At 41.5% G+C, this 14,281-nt stretch overlaps 1 long non-coding RNA gene across 1 annotated transcript in view; it reads left to right on the top strand.

The window, feature by feature from the left end:
* The window catches only part of LOC132383359 (uncharacterized), a 247,973-nt gene extending 234,300 nt beyond the window's left edge, over window positions 1-13,673 (top strand). The window contains exon 6 of the long non-coding RNA XR_009508641.1: window positions 13,554-13,673. This is a non-coding gene — a long non-coding RNA (uncharacterized LOC132383359). The remainder of the gene's footprint in view (window positions 1-13,553) is intronic.
* The last annotated feature ends 608 nt before the right edge of the window (window positions 13,674-14,281 follow it).

Below are 14,281 nucleotides of genomic sequence, written 5' to 3'. Positions count from 1 at the left end.
TCCTCCAGCATTTTGTGCGTGTTATTTCTCCAGAAAATTCAAAGCCATTCATTACTGAATTCTATCCAAGATATAATCTGCAAGAAACCACCTTGCTCTGTACTTCCTTAAATTTCTTCATATTATAAGTTGGATGAAGCCATATAAGGCATAATGACTCATATAGACTCTTGGCTATTTGTCTTATTGCTACCCTTTCAATGCATTCACCCTAAAGCAGGGGGAACATAATTACTCTGACTAATGGTACTCTTGTACATATAGTGTAATGATTTTGGCTCCCATTTTGGTTATCAAATTATTTCAATTTTAGCAGTGACCATATTTCTTCTTCTAAGGCACTAAAACTATTGAGAACCAAGAATGTTATTCAGCAATTCCTCAGAGGAAGGATTAGAATGTTTGTTCATACCGATCAGTCCCCAATTTATGGAAGACATATTGGGTATATCTTAAACATGCGTCCTGCCAATGAACTGAGCCATTGTTGAATACAAGGAGATATTTTGATGTCTTTGAATATCCACATTTATTACTTAGTTTGTTTAGGGGATGTAGAAGTCATTGACAAATGGCAATATTAATTGCCCACCCATTATTGCTCTTGAGAAATTGGAGGTGAGCTAACTTACGTTATTTTATTTGTTTAGAGATACAGCACTGAAAGGCCCTTTCAGCCCTCTGAGCCATGCCACTCAGCAACCAATGACGGCCCCAATTTAACCCTAACCCAATCACAAGGCGACTTAAAGATTCAAAGGCTCAAAGTACATTTATTATCAAAGTCTTTATAGAATATACGACCCTGAGTTTATCCTTACCCACAGGCAGCCATGAAACAAAGCAAACCATGGAACCTGTTCAAAGAAAAATATCAACACCCCCCAACACGCAAGAAAGAAGCAAATTGCGTAAATGGCAAAAAAGAGTGATAAAGACAGAACAGAAAACACAAAATTGAAAGAGTCTGGGCATATTCAGTTCAGTTCAATCTAGTGTTGTGTTGTTCGTTATCTGCAGGCCACCCTGACCAAATTACGATGACCAATTAACCGGCCTGGGACGTCTTTGGTTTGTGGGAGGAACCCAGAGCACCTGGGAAAACCCATGCATTCCACGAGGAGGATGTACTGACTCCTTACAGAGGATGCTGGGATTGATGTCTGAACTCAGAGGCCCCGAGCTGTAATAACGTCACACTAACTGCATAATTATTATATAATAAATCCCCATGAATTTCAGTGTAAGCAAAATGCCAATCAACCACCACATTAGGAAATACGAAGGGGGAGAAATTCCACAGTTACCATGTTAGTTGTGACATTTTGACAGCATCTTACTACTCTGATGCTGAACACTGATATTCTCCTGGAGGGTAGACTTTTGCCTGTGGTCATAATGATGGAGATCATTCATCTGTGGCAGGCTCCGAGTATGAAGGGGGCCGATTCCTTTGCATTGATATTGGTTTCATTTTTTTTTTCCATTTCAGAAAGACATACCCACCTGCCCTCACTCACTGTACGCATCACAAGAGCAGATCAGGGCTCACCCCAGGTGGGCTGTCAAGCTGTCATGTTAGTGGGGCAAGCTGCTCCCCCTCCCAGGGTTTGCTGCGCCTCGAGGGAGGTGGAACATATGTCTTTCGTTCTTTTTCAAATTCTGATTCTTTCTATCACTGATCCAACAGGAATTTGCTCCCTCCTCCTGTGTGCTGCAGAGTATAGGCTAGCTGGGGTTCACTCTATGAGTTCACAGCATGAGAAAGTCATTCCACTGCTTACCAATTGGTCTCATCAAGTCTCTCTCTAAACATCTTTTACTGTCCATGGCTAGGGGAGAAAAAGCCCAGAGGACATGGGTTAAGGGTGAAGGGGGAAAAGTTTAAAGGGAACATGGGGGGGGGGCTTCTTCACACAGAGAGTGGTGGGAGTGTGGAATGAGCTGCCAGATGTGGGCTCACTTTTAACATTTACGAAAAACTTGGACAGGTACATGGATGAGAGGGATATGGAGGGATATGGGCCAGGTGCAAGTCGGTGGGACTAGGCAGAAAAATGGTTTTGCACAGCCAAGAAGGGCCAAAAGGCCTGTTTCTGTGCTGTAATGTTCTATGGTTCTAAACCTGATTAATACTTGGTGTGTTGCAGGAGGCAAATGGTGATGTTTCCAGGTGAAATTCTGAGATTGTAATTCTAAGCTTCTCAAGAGGGCCCCTATTTTGTATACTTATGATTTGTTTTAAATTTTATATTCTTGTTATAATTTTGTTAAAATCAACAAGGCTGACAGCAGAAGGCGAGGTGGGTCCTCAGCGTTTGACCGCTCAGCCTGCGTTTGAGCAGTCTCCCTCTCCCTCTCGCTTGCTTCTGCCGGAGTCTTAGGTCACGGGCAGGATTTGATTCATGCGGTTTGTGTATTGGATTTGTTTTTAGAGGACTCTGCAGTTCATGTGATGACATGTTTCTGGTTACTCTGTTTTTATCGTAGTTATGCGCGATTTTGGTCGGGGAGGACTGGTTCTGTGGCCTGCAGTCAACGAGTGACACAGCGCTAAGTTGAACTGAACTGGACTAAAATGAACGTACCTCCACTGTTTCATGGATTCTGCAGTTTGATGTTTAATATTCTCCCTTATTCACCCTTTTTTTTACATTTGCACGCCTCATTCTTGTTTTTTGTGTGTTGGGTGTTTGATGTTTTCTTTGACCAGATTCTATGGTGTTTCTTTGTTTCGTGGCTGCCTGTGGGAAGACAATTCTCAGGGTTGTACACTGCATGTGCGTGTGGCATCCGTTATTCTCACGAGACTAGGCAAGGTTGTATGGAAGAACGGCTGTTGCCCATGCAGCTAGTCTCCCCTCTTCACAACACCGATGTTGTCCAAGGGAAGGGCAAGGGCCGATACAGCTTGGCACCAGTGTCATTGGAGGATTTGCTGAACAAGGTTGAAGGCAACGTCGGACTGCCTTAGGGACTCCAGCTCTGGATTTGTCCTCACGGTTTACTCCCAAAGCCTTTCCCTTAAGTGGGTATGGCCGCAAGGCAGCAGCGGTTTGAAATCAGAGTTTTCCCTCTCTTAGATGGACTGCCTTCCCAGGCTGACGAGCTCCATCTACGTGAAGCACTGGTTTTAAGGCGCCGGGACCCGCCTTCGGCCCTTCTCCTGTCAGTAGAAACAGTTCCGCCGGGCTTAGAGGCTAAGCCACACTAGAAGGCCAGGAGTTGGACTTGGTTGTCAGAGGCTATTTGAGGTGCATGCCATGAGGAGCACTTTTAGGTAGTGGGAGCTTGGCTTGACAACCTTGGAACCAATGTTTATTGCATACTTTCTTTGAAACTAAATGTGCTTTGAATTTTGGTATCTTTGTTGTATACTGCCAAAGTAAACTTGCTATGCTCCCTCTTTTTGTATGCTGCAGAATCTAGACTGGCTGGGGTTCACTCCATGAGTTCATCTATCGCATGACGAAGTCAATCCATCTCTCATTCATTTGTCTCAACCCGAAGCTGAAGAAGTCCCTCCCAAACCTCTTTAACTCTGCATCCTCCTACAACTGATAATAGAGTGTCCTCTCAATGTCTCCTTATTCTATGTGATCTTGCTCTTGTGAAGTGCCTTGAGAAGTTTCACTGTGTTATTGGCCACCGTTGTCCTTGTCAAGGACCTTTACATCTTCTTTTAAGAGACCACTATCTCTGCATTATAAATTTAGAGACAGTAGCCTCTTAAGAAGAGCATGCAGTGATCCTTACCCAGAATCTGAACTCTGCAGCAATATCTGCAATTGTTGAAGCCAAGGTGGCTAGTGCTACTGATCGCACATTGCATAGAGGCATAAGATGCAGGGTTGAGGCATTTGGGGGCTGAGAGAGGACAAGGTTGAGGGAAGCAATTAGATCTGGAAATTTTGACTGGAGGGAGAACTTACCCAGGGATCAGGGAGGTGAAGGAAGTCCAGATCTGGAGAACCGTGAGAATGGCGGGCCTGGAGATTGGGGAATTGTGCCACAGACTGTGCAAGACTGTCGCAGAAGGAGCTTCAGTGTTCCCAGAGCCTCTTTTACTCCAGAGCTTCATGAACTTCCATTCGCATGTCTGACTAACTTTGCGCCACACCTCTCTTCCCCCTGACCATGGCTCAGTTGTGCGGCTGATGACACCTTCCCTCCCCCCCCACCCCCCAGTCATAATCATGTACTTGACACCCCCTGACCTTCTCCCCAGTGCTTGATGTGCCTTTTCAATGATGAACCTGTTCATCAAAGTCGCTGATAACCAGTGCTTCTGACTTGAGGCTTGATCCTTGATCCTTCTGGCCTCTCTTCCCTCTTCAACGTCAGAGCCAACAGAGAAGAGAATTCCTCTCTGTGCAAATTGTGCTGCGTCTGTCCTATCACATGTGATGCATTTTACCTCGTGCATAATAAAAGTCCACTGACGTAGTGGAGGGGGTCCTTATAAAAGGGCTGCCCTTAACACATCTGTCTGGGTACTGAGGAATTTTTAGGTCATAAAAATTCATCTAAATTTTAAAATTATACATTTTTGTTTGCCAGCTAAAATGCACAAGAGACTTGTAAATTGATTTCAATTCCTTGGCCAACATCTAACCAGGATTTGTGGTCAGAATGAGAAATAAAAAATGGAGTATAAATTAGTTGTTAAGTCCACAACATTTCTCCAAACAGTGCACTCATTTTTTTTTATATAATATCACATTTGATTAAATTACAGGGTGTATTTTCACTCTCAGCTCCAAATTACTCATTACATTAGACAAAATCTAACCATTCTTCAGATTTCAAAACATTGCTAACAATGTTAAAAAAGGGCAATCTGAACGATAGGATTAATTTTTCCTCCCTCTTTTATGGAAAGAACCCAATAGACAGGAATCTGCAGGCAAAATGTCTTCTGTGGCTTCAAATTATGCAAAACTGGCACTAGTTCCACTGTTTTCAGACTGATTCTAGGCTGAGATTATAATGCTGGGTTCAGCCGTGTTTCTGACGAGACCATAGGCATTCGATACCCTGGTTGAAAGCAAAAATAAACCAAGTACTTCATTATCTTTCCAGCACGTTATCTTGGCGGCATATCCTGTAAAGCCTAACAGGATATTTCTGAATACCTTGGTATCACTTTGTAAAAGGGCTTGAGTGACAGATGCATCTGTTTCCTTCAGTTCCAGGGCTGATGCACTGAGGGAGGAGCAAATCCATCTTTTGTGCTGTACTTACATGTGGTGAAAATTAATAATGCAAATATGTAAACCATTGATTCAATAGTTGCCTGTGATATATGATCACTCTGTGTGTGTGTGTGTGCGCGCATGTGACAAAATGGAATTTATATCTAGTACATTCATATTTCCACAGATGTACCGTGGAGAGCACTCTAACAGGCTGCACCATTGTTTGGTATGGGGGGTAGGGTGGGGGCTACTGCACAAGCATGAAACAAACTGCAGAGAATTGTTAACTTAGTCAGCTCCATCATGGGCCCTAGCCTCTGTAGTATCCAGGACATCTTCAAGGAGCGATGCCTCAAAATGGCAGCATCCATCGTTAAGGTCCCTCATCACCCAGGTCAAGCCTTATTCTCATTGCTACCATCAGGAAGGAGGTACAGAAGCCTGAAGGCACTCACTCAATGATTCAGGAACAGCTTCTTTCCTTCTCCCATCTGATTTCTGAATGGACATTGAACCCATGGACACTACCACACTACTTTTTTTATTTCTATTTTTGTACTACTTATTTAACTATTACGTATATTGCATTGTACTGCTGCTATAGTCAATGAATCTCACAGCATATGCTAGTGATATTAAACCTGATTCTGATTCTATTTTGTATCACTGGTGATAACTGTTCGGATTTATTTGTGCGTCAGCTATAGTTTTCAATCATAATCCTTAAAATTCCAAATGTCTGCTGGACTGCCAGACTACACAAGAGATTAGAAGGTGATACATGGTCTGCTTTCTGGGAGCATGGATGTACGACCCTCACAATCCGTCCTACGGGGACTGGACAGGCACTCTCTGTATTGCAGCTGTTGAGAGTAAGCATTAACATGAATAGATCAGTAATAAAGAGTTTAATATTAATTTTAAACATAAGTTTTTGTTATTTTACTGGACGATTTCCATGTGGGGCACAAACATGGCATGGTTGTATGTAGATGTTTAATACATAGTGTGAAAAAATATGCTCCTGTGTGTTATGCAGACTTGCCTGTACTCAAGTGAGGAGTAGCTGGTGGGAAAGAATGTAATTTGTGTAGGATTAGTGCCAATGAGTGATTTAAGACAGCATTTCGAGCCTGCTCCGGCACTCGATCATGGCACAAGTGGGGAGTGGTAGCTTCGATGTCTCTGCTGCTACTTGTATAAAGGGAGTGGGGAGAGGTGGCTTGAGGGCTTTGATGCTTCACTCATTCATTGTATGGGGTTTCTTGTTTTGTGGATATCTGTGAAGAGTAAGAATTTCTGGTTGTATACTGTTATACATTCTCTGATTTTAAAATGAACTTTTGGCTGGTTTATTTTCCCTCTTAACCCCATTCTCCTGCCTTCTTGTAACCTTTGGCAGCCTTACTAATCAAGGACCTAACAATCTTTGTTTTAAATGTACCCAATGACCTGGCCTCCACAGCCATCTGTGCCAAGGTGTTCCACAGATTCACCACCCTTTATCCAAAAAAATTCCTCTCCATCTCTGTTCTAAAAGGGTGTCCTTCTATTCTGCGTTGGCGCATGACCAAGTGGCTAAGGCGTTCGTCTAGTTATCTGAAGGTCGCTAGTTCAAGCCTTGGCTGAGGCTGCGTGTGTGTCCTTAAGCAGGGCACTTAACCACACATTACTCTGCGATGACACCGATGCCAAGCTGTATGGGTCCTAATGCCCTTCCCTTGGACAACATTGGTGACATGGACAGGGGAGACTTGTAGCTTGGGTTTCCATAAAAAAAAACCCTTCCAAGGTGCAAATCCATGGTCTATCGAGACTAACAAAGGCCTACCTAACTACCTTCTAGTCTGAGGCCTTATCTATAGTTCGAGATATAGATTCTGTGGGCCGATGGGGTTCTTCCATATTGTATGTCTCTGCGATATATCTAAGTCTAGATATAGAGTCAGGATGTTGGGAGCAAGGCAGAATGCAGTCAGTGGGGTCAAGGGATGTGGGTAATATAAGTGCCTTATGTTGCAATTAATTTGTAGATCCTCAATTGCGGGTCCACTGACTCAGAGATGAGAATACAACTAGCGAGGCACCTGAAGCTTAGTACAAATTTGTCCTTGTAATTCAATGATTTGCATATTTTACACAAATGTTATAGCTCATGGATGAAGCCATGAGTGGAAAGGTTTTACAGTGGTAACACAAAAGACTGGTCTTTCAGTTCTTGTGAATTATCTATCACAACGTTTTTACAGTTCTGTTAGACAATTTAAAGATTCCTATCACTGTGTAATATTAATGCACAGTGCAGATGAAATATTTGGAGACTTGCTGTTCCGTCTCCTCATCTAACTACTAATCTCTGGTGCCATTGCTGACCCGAGTGACCTGCTCGTTGCAACATTTAATTCATGAAAATAGCTGGCGTGTCTGTTAGCAGCATGTTTAATGTTTGGCCATTAGTAAATTATGGAATTGAGGAAAAAAAAGTCAAGCACCGACATTAATAAACAAGACAATAAACAATAAGTAAATATAACTCTGAATATTTTAAAGTTAGTATTACCTATAATCTGCTTTGCATTACTGGAAACGGTATCTCTGACAAAACACAAGGCAAAATTATGAGAGGTATGGACAGGGTAAATGCCAGCAGGCTTTTTCCACTGAGGTTGTGTGAGACTGGAACTAGAGATCATGGGTTAAAAGTGAAAGGTGAGGGGAACCTGACCAGGGAACAATTTCACTCAAAGGGCTGTGAGAGTGTGGAATGAGCTGTGAGTGGAGGCAGCAGTGGCTGTGGATTCAGTGGCAATATTTAAGATAGTTTGGATAAGTACGTAGATGGGAGGGGTATGGGGGCTATGGTCCAGATGCATATGAATGGGTCTAGGCAGAATAAGAGTTCAGCAAGGACTAGATGGCCCAAGAGCCTGTTTCTCTGCTGTAGAGCTCTACGACTCTTGCTAAGTAAGTAAAAATTTCCTTTGTGAAATCTAACCAGGAATGAAAATTTATCACCGAGAGGTTCATGGACCCCAGTTTGGGAACACCTGCTCAAAAGCTTTCCCAAAGTGAAATAATATCTGATTGTCATTCTACAATTGCTGTCTGATATGTTGAGTTTTTCATTTATTTTCTGTTCCTATTTCAGATTTCCAGCAACTGAGGGTTTTTTAAAACTTTTCCTTCGAAAACTCTATACCACAGACCCCTTGGTTAATGGTGAGATCCAAGGCATAAAAAAGATTGGGAACCTATAAGGTATAGGAGCAGAATTAGGCCATTTGGCCCATTGAGGCTGCTCTGCCATTTCATCATCGCTGATCCATTTTCTTCTCAGTCCCTGTCTTCTCCCCGTATCCTTTCATGCCCGAACTAATCCAGAATCTATCAACCTCTGCCTTTAATATACCCAATGACTTGGTCTCCACAGCTGCCTATGGCAACAAATTTCACAGATTCACCCCCGCTCTAAATGTAGACCTGGACATTATCAGTGCCGGGCATTTGCTGGAAGGGAGCCCTCGGACTGCCTCAGGTTTCACGCCTTGATCTGGCTTTCTTTTCATCTGTGGAAAGGAAAATTTGAACCTTGCCAGGCTTTTATTGTGGGACTGAGTTGCAGAGGGCAATGGTGATGTTAATAGTTTGCACTTGGCCCAGATTTGCAGAGAGACTAGTCTTCCAAACAATCTTTTAGTCTTGTTAGTATTAATAGAGCAATAGAGCTACTGAAATACAGATAGATTAATATTTTTCTCCGAGCTGTAGCCATTCCTATCAAGGAAGGAATGAGTCCCCTTAGACCTGTTCTCACCCTGCATGATAGTCTCGAGAATGCTTTTAAGATCTTTAAGAGTAGAATGTGAAATAGAGCGAGGTGGTGTTTTCACCAGTGCCAACGCTGGACTGATGAATGAGTTCTCTAATGCTGTAAAGTATCTTGAATATAAAACAAGAAGCTGAAGCTGAATTTCAAAATCAATAAATGCAACTACTTAATCAGCAACCAGGCTCATTCAGATCAATGCATCACTGAGGGAAATGCAGACAAAGACGTGCTTGAACAAGTGAAACGGAGCCATTCCACTTCTCCTTGCTTCAATATGATTGCAGGACTGTTTGATGATTTGGCAAAAGAACAAATACCCTTGTTCTTTGTCACAGACTCAACAGAAAGAGGTATCTTTATTTGGAAAATTACTTCCATGCCCCTTCTTGTTCTCAGCTATTGCAAGTGGTTTTCTTAGCAGGGAATGTAAAGTGATTTTATTTCAGTCTCAAATGATGCACATTCAGAACAAAAGCATTTAAATGTACAGCAAAACCATAGTCAATCTGATTTCAGCAAATAGATTGTAAATTTGTCGTGCTTCATTTATGCATTTTCCCATGGCCGACTTCGAAATCAAAAGACTTTATTCAGTTATTCTCTGAGGACTTTCTCTGAGTCAGAGTGACTGAAGGCCTGGACTTACATGATGCTAACTCTGGATTCACTCCAAGGACCAGGGCACCTTTGAGACTCTGCTCAGATTGAGAGGATCAGCCTTTTCTCCCTGATATATATTTCTCTACGTCCTCTGTCAGGTCCTTCTTGACTGACAACATGACTGACTCATCCACACCCCTGCTGAGGTGAAACATAAAGATCCTAAACATCATAACTGACAGTCACAATAAAAATATTAATAACTACCTGCCAGCTACTTACTAGAGATATAATCAGTCTGTGCTCGAAGGAATTCAAAGGTCAAAATCAAAGTATTATCCAAGTACAGGTATGTTACTATATACAACCTTGATATTCATTTTCTTGCAGGCATACTCAGCAAAAACAAAGCAACATAATCGAGTCATTGAAAAACTGCACCAACAGGACAGACAACCAACGTGCAAAAGACAAAAAAAGTTCAAAGTAAATTTATTATTAAAGTACATGTGTGTCACCATATACAACCCTGAGATTAATTTTCTTGTGGGCATACTCAGTAAATCCAAGAACCAATGAAAGACCACACCCAATAAGATGGACTAACAACCAATGTGCAAAAGATTACAAAGTGTGCAAATGCAAAACAAAATAAACATATAATAATAATGAATAAATAAAAAATAAATATCGAGAACATGAGATGAAGAGTACTTGAAAGTGAACCCATAGATTGTGGGAACATTTCGGTGTAGGGCAAGTGAAGTTTAGTTAAGTTATCCCCACTGGTTCAAGAGCCTGATGGTTGAGGGGTAATAACTATTCCTGAACCTGGTGGTGTGAGTCCTGAGGCTCCTGTACCCTCCTCCTGATGGCAACAGTGAGAAGAGAGCATGGGCTGGGTGGTGGGGGACCCTGATGATGGATACTGCTTTCCTGCGACAGTGCTCCATATAGATGTGTTCAGTGGTGGGCAGGGCTTCATCTGGGCTGTATCCACCAGTGTTTGTAGGATTTTCCATTCAAGAGCAATGGGCTTCCATACCAGGAATTCTTTCCTACTAATTTGTTTATGGAGCTTGAGTAAATAAAACTATTCTTAACTTTTCTTTTACCTCGGCGGGAATTAATTAAATCCTGTCATAAGAAAATATTTTGTGTGAATACTGTTACCATGGAGACACCATGACTAAGAAAGCTTACCAACAGAAGGCTGAAGAGATTTGACATGTCCCTGTTGACTCTTACCAACTTTCATCAATGCCCCGTAGAAAACATCGTATCTGGATGTGTAACAGCTTGGTTTGGCAACTGCTGTTCATGTGACTGCAAGAACTGGCAGAGTTGTGGACGTGACTCAGCACGTGGAAAACCAGCATCAGCCTGTACTTTTCACTGATTCAGTAAAGCAACCAACATGTAAGGACTCCGCCCACCCCAGACATACTCTCTTCTCTCCTCTTCCACTGGGTAGAAGATACAAAAGCCTGAAAGACTGTACCACCAGGCTCAAGGACAGCTTCTATCCCACTGTTATAAGACTATTAAATGGTTCCCTAGTATGATAAGAACAACTCTTGACCTCATCATCCACCTTGGTATGATCTTAACCCTTTCTCTGTAGCTGTTATACTTTATTGTTATTGTTTTACCTCAATGCACCGTGTTTAGGTTTGATCTGAAGGAACAGTATACAAGATATGCTTTACATTGTATCTCAATACACGTGGGAATAAGAAACTAATTCCAATTCCAAGTAGGATTTATCCTTCAGGTTTTACTGGTGTCATCTTTTTTTACTCGTAATATTGACAATGTTTGAAATACCTTTAATGGGTTGGAGTTGCATAGGATAAATATGTCAAGTCAAGTCAAGTCAAATCACTTTTATTGTCATTTCAACCATAACTGTTGGTATAGTGCACAGTAAAAAAAAGGAGCTGTGTATTGCACAGCCTCTGACCTTGCCATATTTTGTGCCTGTAGTGTGGGTTTGAATTATATTGGCACTACAGAAGAGATCTGTTATTTATCTGTCTAGATACCCCCCACCATTTAACCCAGGCTAAAAATTTGCAATGACCAATAAGCCTATCGACCATTACGTCTTTGGACTGTGGGGGAAAACGGGAATACATGGAGGAAACTCCTGCAGTCATGGGGTGAACGTGCAAACTCCTTATTACAGGCAGAGGTGGGAATTGAACCTGCGTCACTGGTATGGTAAAGCGTTATGCTAATGCTACCATGCCACTATTTGTCAATTATATGCCCAAAAATTGGACTGGATTTACTTAGGTGTGCTAAAACTTGTGTTCAATGCCAGCACCAGTTCAGGACTCCTATTAGAAATGCTAAAATTGGATCAAATATTCTTTAAGAGTGTTCTACTTTATTTCTTAAATTGGTGGTAGTTATAGGTTTAAGATTTAATTCCTTAATTATGCTGCTGCATTGCTGCATTAATAGAATTCAAAGTACATTTTGTTATCATAGTATGTTGACAATATGCAACCATTAGATTCATACATGCAGCTCTGAAAGCCATAGTATTTTAGAATTACACAGCCTGTAAACAGGCCCTTTGGCCCATCTCATTCATGCTGACCTTGCCAATCTCATTGAAACCTACTGAAAACTGAAATGTCTAGATAAAGTGAACATGCAGAGAAATGTTTCCAATGGTGGGAGAGTCTAGGACAAGAGGGCGCAGTCTCAGAATAGAAGAATCGTCTTTTGGAATTAGAGATGGGGGGGGGGGGATTTTCTTTAGCCCGAGGGTGTGAATCTGCAGAGTTCATTGCCACAAACAGATAAATATGCCAAGTCATTGGGCATATTTAAAGCTGAACTGGATAGGTACTTAATTAGCAAGGAATTCTAAGGTTATGGAGGAAGACAAGCGAATGGGTTTGAGAGGGAAAATCAATCAGCCAAGACATTGCGGGCTGAATGGCCTAATACTGCTTCTATATCTTATAGTTTTATGAATTATTTCACAATTAACTCTCGTATTTTAAAATGATGCTCTAACCCAGGGGTTCCCTGCATTAAAAAGGTTGGGAACCCCTGCTGTAATTAAAACATGACAATGGACACCATTTAATTCTTTCCATTTCTGGAAGCTAAGCAGTCTTTAATTATGTTTTCATGTGACTGTCATATGACAGCCATCTTCCTGTCTTGGGAGGTCTAATTTCAGTCAATAGAGGACCAGCCGGGTCTGAAACAACACATGCAAAATGCTGGAGGATCTCAGCAGGTCAGGCAGCATCTATGGAAATGAATAACAGTCGACGTACGAATCTGTCTCACATTTGCCATTATCCACAGTGCATATCTGAGAGGAGATGAGCATTATTAGAGTATAATACCATGATTGAAAGCAGGCTGTCTAATATGGAACACAGTTAACCTTTGACCTCCAAGAATAATGACAAGACTCAAAGTCAAGGATGCTTCACCATTTTATATTATGGCACCGTGTTGTCCCCCAATCTCAAACTCTTCTGGCAACTCACAGCTCAGTCGATTCTAAAACAGCTGCAGAGAATTTTTTGATTGTGATCGTGGGCCTCTCTGCTGTTGCCCAGTGAAAATTGTTCTGGGCAAAGGGCCCATCCCATTTTTGCAACGGCACTAGTCATCATCCAGTGTTCCTGCTTAGTATCTGACATTTCAGATGTTTAAAGTTAAACTGATATTAAAGTTGTGCAAATAAGGCTTAAGAAGTTTGGTGAACATGTTAATTATTTGAATACCAGTCCGTGTGCTCTGAAGATTTTCTGTCTGTGTTATTAAGTGTGGTTTTGTGTTCCATAAAACTTTGAATTTAGTGTTTATTAAAGTATGCAAATATTAAAGATTTGATTAAATGCATTTAGAGTGGAGTAATGTTGATTTTCAACTCTTTCCATAACTTTCAGCTATGTAACACACACAAAACGCTGGAGGAATTCAGCAGCTCAGGCAACATCTATGGAAATGACAGTCGATGTTTCGGGCCGAGAGCCTTCTTCAGGATCCACTTTCAGTTTGGACCCACCAAGGATCCCAGGTACTCACATTCAATTGACTGCAGTCCTGAGGAAGGGTCTCTGCCTAGACGTGTCAGCAGAAGTAATAAGAATTTTGGTTAATAAAAATAGTTGAAACACTTATGATATTCACAGCAAACCAAAATGATTGGTTTGCTTAGCTTTAAACTTGATTTCTGAAAATGACTCCTTCACTTATACCTTTTACAGGTGTTTGAAAGATTGCCAAGAACAGAGACCATTTCCTTATGTAAACAATAACATTTAAAATTTTTAAAAAATATTTTGTTGGACTGTGGAGTAAAATTATTTGAAGTGTATAAAAGGGAACCATTCCCTGAAACCAAGCTTGAATTTTAAGTAAACCAATTTCTTATTTTGATCACAAACAAGAGAAAATCTGCGGATGCTGGAAATCCAGGCAACGCTTACTAAATGCTGGAGGAACACCTGCAGCAGTTTGTGTGTGTTCCTTTATTTTGATCTGCCTATTCAACAGGTTTACTGTTTAATCAACTGCAACTTTTACTATGTCTGTTCACATGTCTAAGATTCATGGGAACATAGAAACATAGAAAACCTACAGCACAATACAGGCCCTTCGGCCCACAAAGCTG

This window comes from Hypanus sabinus, chromosome 30 (assembly GCF_030144855.1).
Source record: "Hypanus sabinus isolate sHypSab1 chromosome 30, sHypSab1.hap1, whole genome shotgun sequence".
NCBI classification, from domain to species: Eukaryota; Metazoa; Chordata; class Chondrichthyes; order Myliobatiformes; family Dasyatidae; genus Hypanus; species Hypanus sabinus.
Note: the sequence above shows the minus strand (reverse complement) of the source record. Positions and strands in the feature narration are given on the sequence as shown.